This window comes from Callionymus lyra, chromosome 10 (genome assembly GCF_982586985.1).
Source record: "Callionymus lyra chromosome 10, fCalLyr1.hap1.1, whole genome shotgun sequence".
In the NCBI taxonomy this organism is placed as follows: domain Eukaryota; kingdom Metazoa; phylum Chordata; class Actinopteri; order Syngnathiformes; family Callionymidae; genus Callionymus; species Callionymus lyra.
Genome location: NC_141827.1, coordinates 28,589,992 through 28,608,801, shown reverse-complemented (window position 1 = coordinate 28,608,801; position 18,810 = coordinate 28,589,992). Strand labels below are relative to the sequence as shown.

Here is an 18,810-nt window from a genome sequence, read left to right as displayed (position 1 = left end):
AAGATTGATATCTGAGGGGTTAACCACGGATTGTGTCTGATTCACTAAGATAGCAGGTGCACATAAAAACAGTTTTAGACACATGTTGAGGTTTTTTTAATATATATAAAAAATATATTGAAAAAGTAGGGAATTTAAAAAAAAAGTGTGACAAGGAAAAATCTCATACCCAAACTCAAGGACTTGGGGCCAAATCTGGACATTTTATGTGGCCAGACGGACTCAACTCAAAGTAGATTAATGATTATGATGATATGGAGAACATTGAATATTCATGTATCTAAAACAAAGAAGAAAACAATGCAGAAAAATGTACATGATATGGTGACGTGTGACGATGTCTATGTTAAAGAAAAGTGTTAAATCTAATATACTCTTGAGCTAATTTGAATGATAAAAATGTGAATGTTGACCAAAAATATTTCAACCCTGTTTTCACCTTTTAGAATTTAGAAATAAATTATTTTCGAAAGAATGATTTTTTTTAATATTAAATAATTTTTTACATTCATTTTATTTCGAATTATTTGTTTTTTTACATAGAATTATTAATTTAACCAGAATTATTTTTTACATTGAATTATTTCCATACCTTGATTTTCGTTTTTTACATTGAATTATTCTTTAAATGTAATTATTTTTTGCATAGAATTATTTTCACATTACATTTTACATTTAATCTTTTTTTTAATTTAGTATTCCTTCCACATTATATTTTTAAATTAAATCATTTTTTTAATTTAATTAATTTTTTAGGTGACAGTTTTTTTAATCATTTAATTATTTTTTATGTTAAATGTTCTTTTACATTTGATTTTTTTTTTTAAATTGACTCTTTACATTGAATTACTCTTTTTTAAAAAAAAACATAATTTACAATTTGCGCTGAATGATTTTCTTTATACATTTAATAATTAAAAAAAGAAATTCTAATAAAAAAGTTTTAATTATTATTTTAACAAAAACAAATTTCATGTAAAATTATTTAAATTGAATATGTTTTACATACAATTTTCTTTTTAAATATAATATTTTTTTTATTTGAATTCATTTTTCACATACATTTTTTAGATGTTATTTTACACTGAATATAAAATGTATAAAAAATCTGAAATAAATTGCCTGAATTTTTTATTTTTATTTTCTCATTTTAATGCTGTAAAGATTCACTGTTAGAACGTAAACTCAACTTGTGAATTTTCAACAAAAGAGGAAACAAGAAACAAAAAACTGGCTTTTCATCATAAGGAAACTAAAGAATCTTGAGGGCATAACCAATGATTTTATTTGATTCACTAATATTTATTTAGGAAAAAAGGGGATAAAAAAAGTGTATATTTCTCTCCTTTAAATCGAAATTTCTAAATTGTGAGTTCCATTCCGGGGCCCTCACTTTTCTTCGGCTGTGTATAAAAAAATAAACTGTGTTCAATTGAATATAGTCTGAGGCTGATTTCATTGATAAAGTTGTGCATAATTAGCAAAACCGTTGTAACAGGAAGTCCGTGAAGAGTCATTATAATGTGCCAATAACCCGCGGCCCAAGTCATTAACTCTTGTGTTTATGTTCCAGCTAAGAGGTTCAATAATGAAACTCAGAACAATCAAGTATCGTTCACTTAAACATTTTAGGGTAAATTCAACTTATCTTGAAATGATTGAAACCAGGAATGTTTTTTACAAAATAATTGGTTGAAAAAAAAACACTTTTGTGTGTTTGCTTGAGGATAGAAATCTACTGTAGAGTGTGTCTTCGGTCCGTGTCATAAATCTATTCCACTTGGTTTCACTGTCGTCCGTGATTATTTTCTCCTTCACTGAGCGCGTGCAGAACGAAGAGGAAGTTACTCTCAAGTAAATTTATGGATGAGACTCTCGTGACTGCAGAGCAACTGTAAGAAGATCATCTTGATGGTTCTTCTCGTCGGGTTCGAAATCACATGTGATCACGATACACCAGAAATGGTGTGGTGAGTGGGATTGTGTAGAGTAGTGTTTGTGGAGTTGTGTAGAGTAGTGTTTGTGTAGTTGTGTAGAGTAGTGTTTGTGGAGTTGTGTAGAGTAGTGTTTGTGGAGTTGTGTAGAGTAGTGTTTGTGGAGTTGTGTAGAGTAGTGTTTGTGAAGTTGTGTGGAGTAATGTTTGTGGAGTTGTGTAGAGTAGCGTTTTTGTGGAGTTGTGTAGAGTAGTGTTTGTGAAGTTGTGTGGAGTAATGTTTGTGGAGTTGTGTAGAGTAGTGTTTGTGGAGTTGTGTAGAGTAGTGTTTGTGAAGTTGTGTGGAGTAATGTTTGTGGAGTTGTGTAGACTAGTGTTTGTGTAGTTGTGTAGAGTAGTGTTTGTGGAGTTGTGTGGAGTAATGTTTGTGGAGTTGTGTAGAGTAGTGTTTGTGGAGTTGTGTAGAGTAGTGTTTGTGGAGTTGTCTAGAGTAGTGTTTGTGGAGTTGTAAGTAGTGTTTGTGGAGTTGTGTAGAGTAGTGTTTGTGGAGTTGTGTGGAGAAGTGTTTTTGGAGTTGTGTAGAGTAGTGTTTGTTTAGTTGTGTAGAGTAGTGTTTGTGGAGTTGTGTAGAGTAGTGTTTGTTTAGTTGTGTAGAGTAGTGTTTGTGGAGTTGTGTAGAATAGTGTTTGTGGAGTTGTGTAGAGTAGTGTTTGTGGAGTAGTGTTTGTTGAGTTGTGTAGAGTAGTGTTTGGGAAGTTGTGTGGAGTAATGTTTGTGGAGTTGTGTAGAGTAGCTTTTGTGGAGTTGTGTAGAGTAGTATTTGTGAAGTTGTGTAGAGTAGTGTTTGTGAAGTTGTGTGGAGTAATGTTTGTGGAGTTGTGTAGAGTAGCATTTATGGAGTTGTGTAGAGTAGTGTTTGTGAAGTTGTGTGGAGTAATGTTTGTGGAGTTGTGTAGAGTAGTGTTTGTGGAGTTGTGTAGAATAGTGTTTGTGGAGTTGTGTGGAGTAGTGTTTGTGGAGTTGTGTATAGTAGTGTTTGTGGAGTTGTGTGGAGTAGTATTTATGGAGTTGTGTGGAGTAGTGTTTGTTGAGTTGTGTAGAGTAGTGTTTGTGAAGTTGTGTGGAGTAATGTTTGTGGAGTTGTGTAGAGTAGCTTTTGTGGAGTTGTGTAGAGTAGTATTTGTGAAGTTGTGTAGAGTAGTATTTGTGAAGTTGTGTAGAGTAGTGTTTGTGAAGTTGTGTGGAGTAATGTTTGTGGAGTTGTGTAGAGTAGCGTTTGTGGAGTTGTGTAGAGTAGTGTCTGTGAAGTTGTGTGGAGTAGTGTTTGTGAAGTTGTGTGGAGTAATGTTTGTGGAGTTGTGTAGAGTAGCATTTATGGAGTTGTGTAGAGTAGTGTTTGTGAAGTTGTGTGGAGTAATGTTTGTGGAGTTGTGTAGAGTAGTGTTTGTGGAGTTGTGTAGAATAGTGTTTGTTGAGTTGTGTAGAGTAGTGTTTGGGAAGTTGTGTGGAGTAATGTTTGTGGAGTTGTGTAGAGTAGCTTTTGTGGAGTTGTGTAGAGTAGTATTTGTGAAGTTGTGTAGAGTAGTGTTTGTGAAGTTGTGTGGAGTAATGTTTGTGGAGTTGTGTAGAGTAGCATTTATGGAGTTGTGTAGAGTAGTGTTTGTGAAGTTGTGTGGAGTAATGTTTGTGGAGTTGTGTAGAGTAGTGTTTGTGGAGTTATGTAGAATAGTGTTTGTGGAGTTGTGTGGAGTAGTGTTTGTGGAGTTGTGTATAGTAGTGTTTGTGGAGTTGTGTGGAGTAGTATTTATGGAGTTGTGTGGAGTAGTGTTTGTTGAGTTGTGTAGAGTAGTGTTTGTGAAGTTGTGTGGAGTAATGTTTGTGGAGTTGTGTAGAGTAGCTTTTGTGGAGTTGTGTAGAGTAGTATTTGTGAAGTTGTGTAGAGTAGTATTTGTGAAGTTGTGTAGAGTAGTGTTTGTGAAGTTGTGTGGAGTAATGTTTGTGGAGTTGTGTAGAGTAGCGTTTGTGGAGTTGTGTAGAGTAGTGTCTGTGAAGTTGTGTGGAGTAATGTTTGTGGAGTTGTGTAGAGTAGTGTTTGTGAAGTTGTGTGGAGTAATGTTTGTGTAGTTGTGTAGAGTAGCGTTTTTGGAGTTGTGTAGAGTAGTGTTTGTTTAGTTGTGTAGAGTAGTGTTTGTGGAGTTGTGTAGAATAGTGTTTGTGGAGTTGTGTAGAGTAGTGTTTGTGGAGTTGTGTGGCGTAGTATTTATGGAGTTGTGTAGAGTAGTGTTTGTGGAGTTGTGTGGATTAGTGTTTGTGGAGTTGTCTAGAGTAGTGTTTGTGGAGTTGTGTGGAGTAGTATTTATGGAGTTGTGTGGAGTAGTGTTTGTGCAGTTGTGTAGAGTAGTGTTTGTGGAGTTGTGTAGAGTAGTGTTTGTGAAGTTGTGTGGAGTAATGTTTGTGGAGTTGTGTAGAGTAGTGTTTATGGAGTTGTGTAGAGTAATGTTTGTGAAGTTGTGTGGAGTAATGTTTGTGGAGTTGTGTAGAGTAGTGTTTGTGGAGTTGTGTGGAGTAATGTTTGTGCAGTTGTGTAGAGTAGTGTTTGTGGAGTTGTCTAGAGTAGTGTTTTTGGAGTTGTAAGTAGTGTTTGTGGAGTTGTGTAGAGTAGTGTTTGTGGAGTTGTGTGGAGAAGTGTTTTTGGAGTTGTGTAGAGTAGTGTTTGTTGAGTTGTGTAGAGTAGTGTTTGTGAAGTTGTGTGGAGTAATGTTTGTGGAGTTGTGTAGAGTAGCTTTTGTGGAGTTGTGTAGAGTAGTATTTGTTTAGTTGTGTAGAGTAGTGTTTGTGAAGTTGTGTAGATTAATGTTTGTGGAGTTGTGTAGAGTAGTGTTTGTGGAGTTGTGTAGAGTAATGTTTGTGGAGTTGTGTAGTGTAGCGTTTGTGGAGTTGTGTAGAGTAATGTTTGTGGAGTTGTGTAGAGTAGTGTTTGTGAAGTTGTGTGGAGTAATGTTTGTGGAGTTGTGTAGACTAGTGTTTGTGTAGTTGTGTAGAGTAGCGTTTTTGGAGTTGTGTAGAGTAGTGTTTGTTTAGTTGTGTAGAGTAGTGTTTGTGGAGTTGTGTAGAATAGTGTTTGTGGAGTTGTGTGGAGTAGTGTTTGTGGAGTTGTGTGGCGTGGTATTTATGGAGTTGTGTAGAGTAGTGTTTGTGGAGTTGTGTGGAGTAGTGTTTGTGGAGTTGTGTAGATTAGTGTTTGTGGAGTTGTGTGGAGTAGTATTTATGGAGTTGTGTGGAGTAGTGTTTGTGCAGTTGTGTAGAGTAGTGTTTGTGGAGTTGTGTAGAGTAGTGTTTGTGAAGTTGTGTGGAGTAATGTTTGTGAAGTTGTGTGGAGTAATGTTTGTGGAGTTGTGTAGAGTAGTGTTTGTGGAGTTGTGTAGAGTAATGTTTGTGAAGTTGTGTGGAGTAATGTTTGTGGAGTTGTGTAGAGTAGTGTTTGTGGAGTTGTGTGGAGTAATGTTTGTGCAGTTGTGTAGAGTAGTGTTTGTGGAGTTGTCTAGAGTAGTGTTTTGGAGTTGTAAGTAGTGTTTGTGGAGTTGTGTAGAGTAGTGTTTGTGGAGTTGTGTGGAGAAGTGTTTTTGGAGTTGTGTAGAGTAGTGTTTGTTGAGTTGTGTAGAGTAGTGTTTGTGAAGTTGTGTGGAGTAATGTTTGTGGAGTTGTGTAGAGTAGCTTTTGTGGAGTTGTGTAGAGTAGTATTTGTGAAGTTGTGTAGAGTAGTGTTTGTGAAGTTGTGTAGATTAATGTTTGTGGAGTTGTGTAGAGTAGTGTTTGTGGAGTTGTGTAGAGTAATGTTTGTGGAGTTGTGTAGTGTAGCGTTTGTGGAGTTGTGTAGAGTAATGTTTGTGGAGTTGTGTAGAGTAGTGTTTGTGAAGTTGTGTGGAGTAATGTTTGTGGAGTTGTGTAGACTAGTGTTTGTGTAGTTGTGTAGAGTAGCGTTTTTGGAGTTGTGTAGAGTAGTGTTTGTTTAGTTGTGTAGAGTAGTGTTTGTGGAGTTATGTAGAATAGTGTTTGTGGAGTTGTGTGGAGTACTGCTTGTGGAGTTGTGTGGCGTAGTATTTATGGAGTTGTGTAGAGTAGTGTTTGTGGAGTTGTGTGGAGTAGTGTTTGTGGAGTTGTGCAGAGTAGTGTTTGTGGAGTTGTGTGGAGTAGTATTTATGGAGTTGTGTGGAGTAGTGTTTGTGCAGTTGTGTATAGTAGTGTTTGTGGAGTTGTGTAGAGTAGTGTTTGTGAAGTTGTGTGGAGTAATGTTTGTGGAGTTGTGTAGAGTAGTGTTTGCGGAGTTGTGTAGAGTAGTGTTTGTGAAGTTGTGTGGAGTAATGTTTGTGGAGTTGTGTAGAGTAGTGTTAGTGGAGTTGTGTGGAGGAAAGTTTGTGGAGTTGTGTAGAGTAGTGTTTGTGGAGTTGTCTAGAGTAATGTTTGTGGAGTTGTAAGTAGTGTTTGTGGAGTTGTGTAGAGTAGTGTTTGTGGAGTTGTGTGGAGAAGTGTTTTTGGAGTTGTGTAGAGTAGTGTTTGTTTAGTTGTGTAGAGTAGTGTTTGTGGAGTTGTGTAGAGTAGTGTTTGTTTAGTTGTGTAGAGTAGTGTTTGTGAAGTTGTGTAGATTAATGTTTGTGGAGTTGTGTAGAGTAGTGTTTGTGGAGTTGTGTAGAGTAATGTTTGTGGAGTTGTGTAGTGTAGCGTTTGTGGAGTTGTGTAGAGTAATGTTTGTGGAGTTGTGTAGAGTAGTGTTTGTGAAGTTGTGTGGAGTAATGTTTGTGGAGTTGTGTAGACTAGTGTTTGTGTAGTTGTGTAGAGTAGCGTTTTTGGAGTTGTGTAGAGTAGTGTTTGTTTAGTTGTGTAGAGTAGTGTTTGTGGAGTTGTGTAGAGTAGTGTTTGTTTAGTTGTGTAGAGTAGTGTTTGTTTAGTTGTGTAGAGTAGTGTTTGTGGAGTTGTGTAGAGTAGTGTTTGTTTAGTTGTGTAGAGTAGTGTTTGTTTAGTTGTGTAGAGTAGTGTTTGTGGAGTTGTGTAGAGTAGTGTTTGTTTAGTTGTGTAGAGTAGTGTTTGTGGAGTTGTGTAGAGTAGTGTTTGTTTAGTTGTGTAGAGTAGTGTTTGTTTAGTTGTGTAGAGTAGTGTTTGTTTAGTTGTGTAGAGTAGTGTTTGTGGAGTTGTGTAGAGTAGTGTTTGTTTAGTTGTGTAGAGTAGTGTTTGTTTAGTTGTGTAGAGTAGTGTTTGTTTAGTTGTGTAGAGTAGTGTTTGTGGAGTTGTGTAGAGTAGTGTTTGTTTAGTTGTGTAGAGTAGTGTTTGTGGAGTTGATTGGAGTTCATAAGAAAACTAAATCATTTTGAAGGCTGAACCCCGGATCGTTCTGATTCACTAAGATAGCATGTTCACATAAAAACACTGGCAATAAGAGTTTCTGATTCAGATTATTATGGAAAGTAGAGAATAAAATTGTGTCCCCAGCAAAAAAAATGTAAATATCGAGATAAAATAAAGACGTTTTATTTTCCCTTAAATGTTCTATGTTGACTCTCGAACATGTTTTATTCCACAACACTGTCTATGAGGTAAATTAGAAATAAATAAATTAAAGTCCGGCCCTTTTTGCTGAGGCTGCTGCCCCCGCGACCCCACCTAGGATATTTGCTATTGTACATTTAAGAGATAAAAGTCTCTCACATGAGATTTACTGTAGTACTGTTGAAGTATTTGAAAAAGGATACTTCAGCTCAACTAAATATTGTCTTTGTCGATTCAAGCAATTTTCTAGATTCAAAAACAACCTGACGTTCGTTTTCATTCCCTCTTTTCTCTCCTCCCCATGTAACTTCTGTTCCTCTTCATCAAACGGTTTATCGTGTAATTCGTCTCTCTTCGCTCCTCGGGCCTCGCCATGTCTTTGTGTGTTTTCCTGCGAGCGCACAACACTCGCTCGACTCCCAATCGAATCAACAAAGGATCTGTCTGGCTTTGCTGATGCACAATTCATGACCAGTGCTCATCCAGCGATAACAGCGTTTCTGTGTTATTAAGCTGTCCAATCTTTTTTTTTCTTTTTCTTCTTCAACGCAACAACAGTGTTTGCAGTGTAACTGGGATGTTCACTCTGATGGCCAGGATCGCTGGTGATAAAAGGTGCTGTTGTGTTGTGTCCACACTATCAGGACTAAGAGCTCGGCTGACGGTGCAGGTCCCGAGACATTCACTTCACAATGAAAGACTAGAGGAGTTTCACTGCCACAGCTTTGCATGAAGAAGGAACGTCGCAGTAAAACACTCAAGAGCTGGAAAAACATCTGAGTATAATTTAATGTTTAATGTATGACAATTTAGGTCATGACCAGAAGTATTCATATATGGTTAATGGTTCTGAAATTATCATACGCCGCAATATTATTTTCACGATACAGAACAGAACTGTATCCATTTTTTTTTTTAATTCTAATTCTCGTATGGTTCATATTTTACTTTCAAATTTTTTTTTTTGTTAAAGTTGTACGAAAATAATTTATAGCGAGATTAAAATTGTACGAAAAAATAATTTATAACAAGATTAAAGTTGTAAGAAAAAAAAATACTGTGAGATTTAGGTCATACAAAATGTACTAAGGATCGGAGAAATGTGAGTTCTTCTACTTGAGCAGGTTAGAATTCTCGCTGCGGAGTTCTGAATCAACTGCAGACGAGACAGATCCTTCTTGTTAAGACACGAAAACAAACTGTTGCAATAGTCTAGGCGGGTATATAAATACAAATTACTCACTTACTTACTTACTTATTACGAGATTAAAGTCGTATGAAAATAGGGCGATATGACGTCACCAGCTGACCTGGAATTTGAAAGACTTTAATTTCTTAATAGATGATTTTCGTACGACTTAAAATAAATGATTTTCGTATGACTTTATTTTCATTATAGATGATGATTTTCGTACGACTTGAATCTCATAATAAATAATTTTCATATGACTTAATTTTCATTATAGATGATTTTCGTACGACTTGAATCTCATAATAAATGATTTTCGTACAACTTTGATCTCAAAATAAAGGATTTTCGTACGACTTTAATCTCATAATAATTTATTTTCGTTTGACTTTAATCTCAAAATAAAGGATTTTCATACAACTTTAATCTCATAATGAATGATTTTCGTAAAACTTTATTTTCATAATAGATGATTTTTGTATGACTTTAATCTCATAATAAAAGATTTTCGTACGACTTTAATCTCAAAATAAAGGATTTTCGTACGACTTTATATTCATAATAGATGATTTTTGTATGACTTTAATCGCATTATAAATGATTTTCGTTCAACTTTAAACTCAATATAAAGGATTTTTGTACAACATATTTAACATTAATTTATTCAACTATTAACATGCAAATATGTCTAGATGGCATCATTACATCCTCTACCGCTATAGAAACAATGAAATCCTGTGAAGTCCTTGTGATGACTGAGGACAAGAGGATACAGTGACTCCAGCAACTTTTAAAGTTGGTTAGTAAGTAAGTAATGGTTATTTGTAAAGATCTTTCTAGACCAGGGTCACAAAGCGCTTTAACAATCAAAAACAAAACACAGTTAAAATATACAATCTATATCTTTAAAAGGTCAAGACACATAAGACAAACACAGGAGTCCCAGAAAATCAGGGAAAAGCACCAATAAAAATGTCTTCAGATGTTTCTTGAAGGAGTCAGTAGATCCATCTAACACAGAGGGAGAGGAAGATCGTTCCAAAGCTTAGAAGCAACAGCCTGGAAGGATTTCTCTCCTCTGGTCCTGAACCGTGTTCAGGAACCACCAGTAGATTCTGATCCACAGACCTCAGAGCCCAAGCTGGGGTGTAAGGCTGGATCAGATAACTGATGTAAGGATCCTGACCATGAATCGATCTGAAAGTAAGAACCAGAATTTTAAAGTTGATCCTGAAAGAAACTGGAAGCCAGTGAAGAGTTTTAAGGATCTGGGATATGCGAGTTCTTCTACTAGAGCGGGTCAGAATTCTCGCTGCAGTTTTGTAAGTGCAGGCGAGACAGCTCCTTCTTTTTTTGACAAGAAAATAAACTGTTGTTATAGTCCAGACGAGAAGACACAAACGCATGGATTACAAGCTCCAGATCATGTTGTGACAACATTTTCCTGAGTTTAGAGATTTTTCTCAGTTGAAGGAAACAGTTTCTGGTCAGTTTTCAGCAGTGTTGTACTAGAGACATGTCTTTATCAAATACAACACCCAGGTTTCTCAGGCTCAGTTTGACAGACTGACCTAAATCACCCAAGTACTGACTCAACCCTGGAACCTTATCATCAGGAGCAATCACCAGAGTTTCAGTTTTTTCCAAATTCAGCTGCAAAGTATTTTCACTCATCATCATGATGTCACTGGACACTTTCAGTAGAGTCTCAGTAGAGTGATGTTTGCAGAAGCCAGACTGAAACTTCAAAACAAATGAAAGAAGTATATTTGAAGAACAATATTTGTACACGGTAATAAAGTGATGTGGTGATGTGTAAATACTGCAACTCAGAGTCAAGTAGTCGACAATACTAATAATATATCCTTGTTACTACAGTATCACAATATATGATTTTGTTGACCCTTTATCGTGATACCTATTGTATCATCGTCAATACACCCCCCTACATGTGATACTGGTAATAAAATAATTGTTTAACATCCTGGTCTAGGACAACTTGTACTTTCTCTTTTGTCGCTTCTGGGTAATTATGTGTAATTATTCTTAAATAATACTAAAGATTAAGCCACGAAATATGAGGTCAGAAAGCCAGAGAAGCAAAAGCTGATGTTTATCTAAATCTAAGTTAATATAAATGAATTCAGTATCTTTGTATAGCTGCGTTAACATTGAAACAAATCCATGCAAGTGACTGAAAGAGAAAATTTTCTGTCCTCGTCCGACAATTTCCACAATCTGGGACCATAATTGTCCATCACAGGACAGCACGGAGAGATAACCACTCAATCCGTGGACAATTTAGAGTCGTCGACTGTCCCTGGAGGTCTTTGGAAAGTGAGAGAATACAGCCGAAAATAATGCAAATCACTTGATATTTCTTTATCAAACCAGCACTAGCTAGCACAAGCTAACAAACCAGCACTAGCTAGCATGAGCTAACAAACAAATAATATAGTTTCTAAATGTAATAATATTGAAATACGGCTTTAATCTTCATATATTCGCCCATTTTGTGACGTCAGTTCGTCACGTACGGTCATCGAAACATCACAAGGAGTTTCCTTCACTTTATTACCGTGTACAAATATTGTTCTTTCGTAGGTGTGTGCGCTCGTCCGCTCTCATCGTCACAGCAACACGGGTCAAGGGTCAACCTTGTTAATCAACAGCTCACCTACTTTCTGTGGCTTCAATCGATGCGCTTAACAAATAAGAGACAAACCTGAGCCAGTGATCAGAAGGTCAGGACTGTCTCTTTAAAAAACAGGTGTTTTTGACTCATGGTTAGAAACTCACCTGAATTAAATCCAGATTCGTATCTTAGCTACAGTCACATGAAGTTTTAAATCCAACACAAAATGTGGGATTTTATTTGTTCAAAAAGAAGAGAGAAAAAACAGTGGTATCATGATACAGGGGCAACAATACTATATACGTATATCGTGATACTATAGTAGAAGAATATCTTTGTATTATTGTCGAGTACTTGACTCTGGTGTTGTACAATTTACAGACCACATGACTCTTGACGAAGTCATAACTGCTTTCATTTGTTTTGAAACAAAAATATTTCCAAACATCAGCTTTAAAAACTTCTGGAGTCGACTATATCCTCTCGTACTCAGTCATCTCCTTAATCTTGCGGGATTTCCTTATTCCTTTAGCTGCGGAGGACGTAATGACTGCTGCCATCTAGCGGACAAATATTTAATTGCAACACAAAAATGAACAAACACTGTGATTATTTGCATTGAATTTAAAACAAAATCGAATTGTTTTATTTTTAACACTTTTCATACACATAATGACTGCTGCCATCTAGTGGCCGAATATTTAATCGCAACACAAAAATTAACAAATGCAGAAAATATTTGCAAGTTAATTGTAAATAAAAAAATATATTGTTATATTTTACAAAATGTTTATTGAAATATTAACCATAAAATATTTATTTATAAAGAAAACTATTGGATATCAATATACAATATTGTGAAAAAAAAACACAATCTCTTTGTGTATCAGTATTTTCTCACACCCCAACTACAAACACTTTGTGAGCCTCTGAATTATCTTATGATATTTTGACTGACTCGTGAGTCATCTTTTTACTCTTTTAGTAAAATGACTAAATAAAGTTAGATTTAACTGAAGATTCTTCTTTATAGAACAACCTCTGTTTTTTTTCAATTATTGAAAAAAATGGAAATTGCGAAATTATAACTATTCTTTATTTTATTCTGCTTAATGAGGTTGCACGGCTGAAGCCCATCCAAGCTACCCGGGGCAAGAGGCGGTGGACAACCATTAATGTGATAAAATGCAACACATTAGGTTTTATTTGTACTAATTATGATGATAAACGAGAGCGACAGGAGCTTCTGCACGAGCTAGCACTGTTGTACGGAAAGAAACAAACAATAGAAATAAATCTATGTCTATATCAACCTCTTCTGGATCAGATCCTGCCCAACGATACAGAAAAAACAATTATTTGAAAAGCACTAATGTATTGTATTTTCATCACATGGTCTATCTGCGGCTTCCTGGCAAAGATCATATAACGTAACTTGAGACGTGACATTAAGACGCTTCTCAAACAACTCGACCTTCCATGGTCATTGTAAGAATCAAAGAGTCTTGACTGAAAACTTATTTTTACATAATGACCCTGAATATGTGAGGAAAGTACAAGACTGAGAAAAGGAAAGAAATGGAATATTTGAAGATGTAAGTACATCAAATATATAATATAACTAATTTAGTTAAATAACTAGTTTAAGCTAACAATAGAAAACTTTCTTATTTAAGCTAATAAGAGAAAGTTAATATGTCATTTTAGCTTGTTCCATTTAAGCTAATGTTGGAAAGCTAATATCCAGTTTGGGGTAAAGCATATAACTAGTTTAATCTCACAGGGTAAAGCTAACATCCAGTTTGTGCTAACAGGGAAAAGCTAATGCCCAGTTTAGGCTAACAAGGTAAAGCTAATATCAATTTTGGGCTTACAGGGTAAAGCTTATATCTAGTTTAATCTACCAGGGTAAGGCATATAACTGGTTAAATCTCACAGGTTAAAGCTAACATCGAGTTTGTGCTAACAGGGTAAAGCTAATGCCCAGTTTTGGCTAACAGGGTAAAGCTAATATCTAGTTTAAGCTAACAGGATGAAACTAACATATAGTTTAATCTAACAAGATAAAACTAATATCTAGTTTAAGCTAACAGGGTACAGCTAATATCCAGTTTGGGCTAACAAGGTAAAGCTAATATCCAGTTTTTGATAACAGGGTAAAGCTAATATATAGTTTAAGCGAACAGAATGAAACTAATATGTAGTTTAAGCTAACAGGAGAAAGTTAATATCTAGTTTAAGTAAGTAAGTAAGTTATTTTTATTTGTATAGCGCTTTTCCAGACCAGGGTCACAAAGCGCTTAAACAATCTAACAGTAGAAACCTAATATCTAGTTTAAGCTTAAAAGATGGAACTACTATTTAGTTTAAGCTAATGGGAGAACGCTAGTTTCTAATTTAAGCAAACAGTAGAAAGCTAATATCTAGTTTAAGCTAATAGGACAAAGCTAATATATAGTTTAAGGTAACAAGATGAAACTGATATCTAATTTAAGCTAACAGGACAAAGCTAATATATAGTTTAAGCTAACAGGATGAAACTAATATCTAGTTTAAGCTAACATGTTAAAGCTAATATCTAGTTAAATATTATCTTATATCTAGACTGGAACAAGTGTCTTGGTGTGTCACAGACTAATTCCGAGAAAATACAATCTTTATTTCCAAACCAAAAAAATCTTTCTGACACTAATAATTAATAGAACAGAAAATAAACCGGCACTTTGGGGCCACTTTTCTAAACTAGATATATATAAATACTTTAATATCTTTCGTCGATTCACCTTTTCTTCCTCTTCATTTCTTTCCCCTCTCGTCCTTTTTGAAATATCTAATCTTCTCTTTAATTACCGCAAACGTTAAATTAGCTCAGAATTCAACTTTAAACCAACTTCAGAGACATGAAATGACTTCGCAAAAAGGCCTCGAGTCTGACTCTCAAGCCCCATTGAAAATGTGGATGAAGTGTATCTTTTTATGCTTCATTTCCCTGACATTGACAGAAACCATTAACTGATCGCGGATGGAAATTCCTGGCGCCGGAACAGCCGCCCTGCTCTCCGACGCCAGCGGGGCCGAGGATGGTGCTTTTTTTTTTTCATGGAGCCTCCAATCTGATTTTGAGCAGCATACAGACAAAGCTGCGGCTCACAAAGGATGTAAACAGTGAAAGGGGAGCTTCAAATTGGACCCGGAGTCTCCTGGCAGATAATTAATGTGACATTTCCCTGACATTTAGTCGGAGGTATCGAGGTGGAGCTACAAGAATGGGCGAAAGGAAACAGAGATATAAAGCCATAGAGAGACTAATCTGGCCTCATCCCTGACCAGATTCACAGCCACTGATGTTCCACTTCTGCCGCGACGACAGAACGTGTTTGTGTTGCCTGGTAACCAGTTTTTTTTTTTTTTTTGTGCCGGCTTCCACCGTTCACCATCTGTTGACGGGCAGATACATTTTACTTCTGGATGGAGTGGACAGGTAAACCGACATACTTCCCGCGGATCAAATTTTTGAGAAACAGTTGTTTTTTTTTTACCACCCGTTGGGGCCCGAGAGAGAACATGTCGTTCCAGAAATGTTTTTCAGGTTAACATTCTGTGACATTTCTCGCCCGATAACATCAGTAGATTCACAGTGTTTGACTGAAACACATCTTCACCAGATCTAGTTTTCATTAGTGTCTGACTTTCTTTCAGGTTAACCTGGAAAACTCTGGAAAATAAGGAACCCCGGAGTGTTACCTGGAAACGTTCTTCACCTTAGTGTGATCTCAGGGTCAAGGTGACCCGTAGGCCTCACAAACAAATGTGTTTGTGGTATCCCTCTCAAAGATGCAGTAAGTCCCTCATCATGACCATGTTTCAACTTATTACTTTCTAAAGTTGCTCTGAAATCTGGGCGAACGAGAGGTTATGAGAGCAGAGTCCGTTATGATGTAATAATGGCTTCACTCCTCCTCCAGGCCAGCTGTAATCACGCCCCGCTTTGTTTATACAACGAGTCCCTTAGAGGTGCAGACTTCTGGTATTGATGACGTGTGGTGACAAACCTCCATGCTTGACCAATCACAGCATGAGTGGGCATGGTTATGGTAAACAAGATTTCATCTCCAGAAAGTGTTTTCAGTGGGCGGGGCTTATGATCATTTTCTAACGTAAATACTTCCGAGAAAAGAGAGTTTTGAGATTTTTTTAAACATTCCAACTTTGCACCTTAATTATTTCCATGTGATAAAATGTCCTCAAACAAAAATTCAACATTTTCTCCACCTGTGTAAATGACAATAATGAAACACTGTCCATGCTTAAGAAGTTAAAATACCGCTTATGGCCACCAGGGGGCCCGAACGGTGCTGATGAATTTTGATAAACTATTTGATCACCTGTTTTAAAAAAATATATATATATGACATTTTGCACAAGCCGAATTACATTTCTTCAAGGAAACAAAAACGTCTATATCCTTTTTGTTTTTATTCTAATTATTTTCTAAGACTTTATTTTTTGTAAGATCTGAATGCCTTAGCTTTTGTTATGTTGTCTGTATTTGCCAATTTTTCACACTTTTGTAATTTTCTTTAGAAGATGTAAAAAAACAAAATACAATTCTTTGGTCGACTCAAATCTCATCGACGTTGTGCAGATTTTGAGGTTTGATAGAAACTCCTTCAACCCTGTCTGGCTAACATTAGTGACCACCAGTGTTTGTAATGACACTTGCTTGACCAGTAATTACCACTAATGATGATGTCAAGTTAGAAGATTATCTGGTGACTCCTGACCTCTTGCTCAAGGTTAACGAGGGAGGGAAACTCGATTGTGTCAAGGGGCCAAAAGGTTCAAATTTATACAATTGGGATCAAATCTATTGTATTTCAACACTCATTACATGAGGCTGATTTGTGGTTAATGAATAAATACAAATCTTAAAAAAGTATCTGACCAGCCCAGATATTAAGACACAACAATGAAGTCTGGATTACTTTCTCTTTGTAGTAAAATAACAATCAAAGATTCCGCCCAATGGGGGATAAAACTTAAACTAAAACTTAAACTTAAAAAAACTTAACAAGTTTTGCTAAACCTGTTGGTAAATGTACTTATGTTTTTACAAGCAATTCAGGTCTCATTTGTGTCTTTTATTATCTTTAAATAAGACATTTTATACATTTGTTACGTGAATGTGACTCATGTTTAATCTAATCAGACAGTTTTAAATTGAAACAAAAGATTTGAACTTGCATTTTTTCTTTGCAATTGTACCGGTACCTAAAACGAAAAATCAGAAGAAAAGCCCATTTTTCACTGAACAGAAAAAAACTTCTGTATTTTACATCTTTTCCATTCCCTGTTCACAGAAAATTTATCCTTTTTTTGTCATAATTTACATTTGGTCTTGGTCTTGGTCTTGGTCTTGGTCTTGGTCTTGGTCTTGGTCTTGGTCTTGGTCTTGGTCTTGGTCTGGGTCTGGGTCTGGGTCTGGGTCTTGGTCCACTTTTGACTCTTATTGGAACATATGATCAGAAGCTTCTGGTCTAAGTGAACATTTTCAAAGTTTTACTGTAATTTTTCGATCAAACATCTGCGAGAGCGTCTGACACGTCTTTCGACACAGAGTGGTCGTCTCTCTTTTGTCGGCTACAGCACTTTCTTAGCTCTGACACAATAAACATCGATTTTACATCTCTGAATCCTGCGAGGGGAGCAGCCCACTGACAGACTGGCTCCACTCCTCTCACTGTGGGAAGAGCTGACACTTCTCACTAAACATTCAGCAGCACAAACCGCTGATCGTTTCCTCTGCGACCAAACAAAGCCTTGCGTTTCTAAATGTTCGTAGAGAAAAATCACGTTTAATCCCTTCAATCTAAGGAGGAAGATTGATCAAAGGCAACTTGTGTTAAATACGGTCACTCAGGTAGATCTTTTGTATAAAAAAACAACCTTTGCTGATAATCTCTACACCAGGGGTGGGTAGTTACATTTCCTCAGCGGCCACATTTTTATACAGTGTGTTGTGAGGGGCCACATTTTTATACAGTGTGTTGTGAGGGGCCGTCAAGCAAGGATAAAGGAGCAGAAAGTATAAAATCAAGTAATGAAATCAAGCTAAACATGCAAATGATATTTTTTATTGCATATTATAAAACTTTTATTCATTTAAAGTCTGATATAAAATCATTTTTTGCCAATTTTCTTCTTCTAGTAATATTCACTTAAATTAACACAAAAATGACAAAAGCTAAGGAAAAAAGTGATGAAAAAAAATCCTTGAATCATATTTAGATAATGAATAATACATTTTATTAGTTTCTATGTGATGTTTCTCCGCACAATGGCCATATGGTCAAAGGGCCTCATGTGGACCCTTGTCAATTCTACAGAGTTATTATTGTTATTATTATTTACTAGTTAAAGTTAATGTGCTAAAACACTCTTAAATAATTCTTTTTAGCATCTTAAGTCTTTTTTACTTGCTTTGATATTTTCAGATTTTTCAGATTACGAAAAAAGCTAATAATTACGAAAAAGACTGAGTAACACATAGCATCCTCTTGGTTGGCCTGACTGTTGAAGGTGGGGTAGATGTTTCTCCAAACTCCCTTCTTTTCTAAATATTTCATATCAAAAAACAGCATAACATAATAAAAAATAATTAATAAAGTGTTCCTGAAGAATATATCATATCCTACCCTAAATATTACCTTGACTTCAACAGAACCATTTATCATGTGCACTCTGGTTTCACCAGGCCAAGCGCGACGGCAGCACAACAGTCATTCTTCCCACAGACGTCTGCAGTAATGACCTGTCACGAGCATGTTTATAGAACAAACAGAAGCTCCGCCCTCTATTGATTCATCAAAGTGACTCAAACACTCTCAGGTTGAGTCAGTCATGCATGTGAATCCTCAGCCTCAGATGAGGATCCGACACACACGTTTGTGTAGAAACAACATTTCCAAGATGTGTTTTTTAATCAAGTAAGGAAGGTCTGTTGAAAACTTCTTCCGGATGAACACTTTTGTTTGATTCATCAGAATCAATAGGAGGATCAAAATACATCCCTAAAATAATCCTGGGGTATTTTTTTTTTATACAATATGTACTTTGTGGCTTTGGAAACTCAAAATAAACATGAATTAACTTTGACATCAACATCATCAGTCACTTCTTTTATCTTCGCTCGCTCCTGTCGGCCCGCAAGCTGCTTCCCTCCGTCCTGTCAGACTTGTTTTATAACTCTCGTATCAAAGACTTTGCGAGTCTGTTATTCTCTTTTCAAAAAAAACAACCTTTAACTTAAATTCATCCTGGTATAGTTTTGATGGCAGAAATGGATGTTCTGATCCCAAACCACCCCCCCCCCCATTTGGCTCATATTGGCTAATACATCAGGAAACTGTTTTTTTCCTGTCATATAAAGAGACTAACATTCAGACTCAATGCTATACCTTAACCAGTCAATAAGAATGTTAACTGCAGGGAGGTGGACTTCACTATGTTGTA

The 18,810-nt window shown here is 36.1% G+C and overlaps 1 protein-coding gene across 1 annotated transcript in view; it reads right to left on the bottom strand.

Moving 5' to 3' along the window:
• kcnb1 (potassium voltage-gated channel, Shab-related subfamily, member 1) overlaps nt 1-18,810 on the bottom strand; it is a 39,605-nt gene that overhangs the window by 16,418 nt on the left and 4,377 nt on the right. The window lies entirely within an intron of this gene.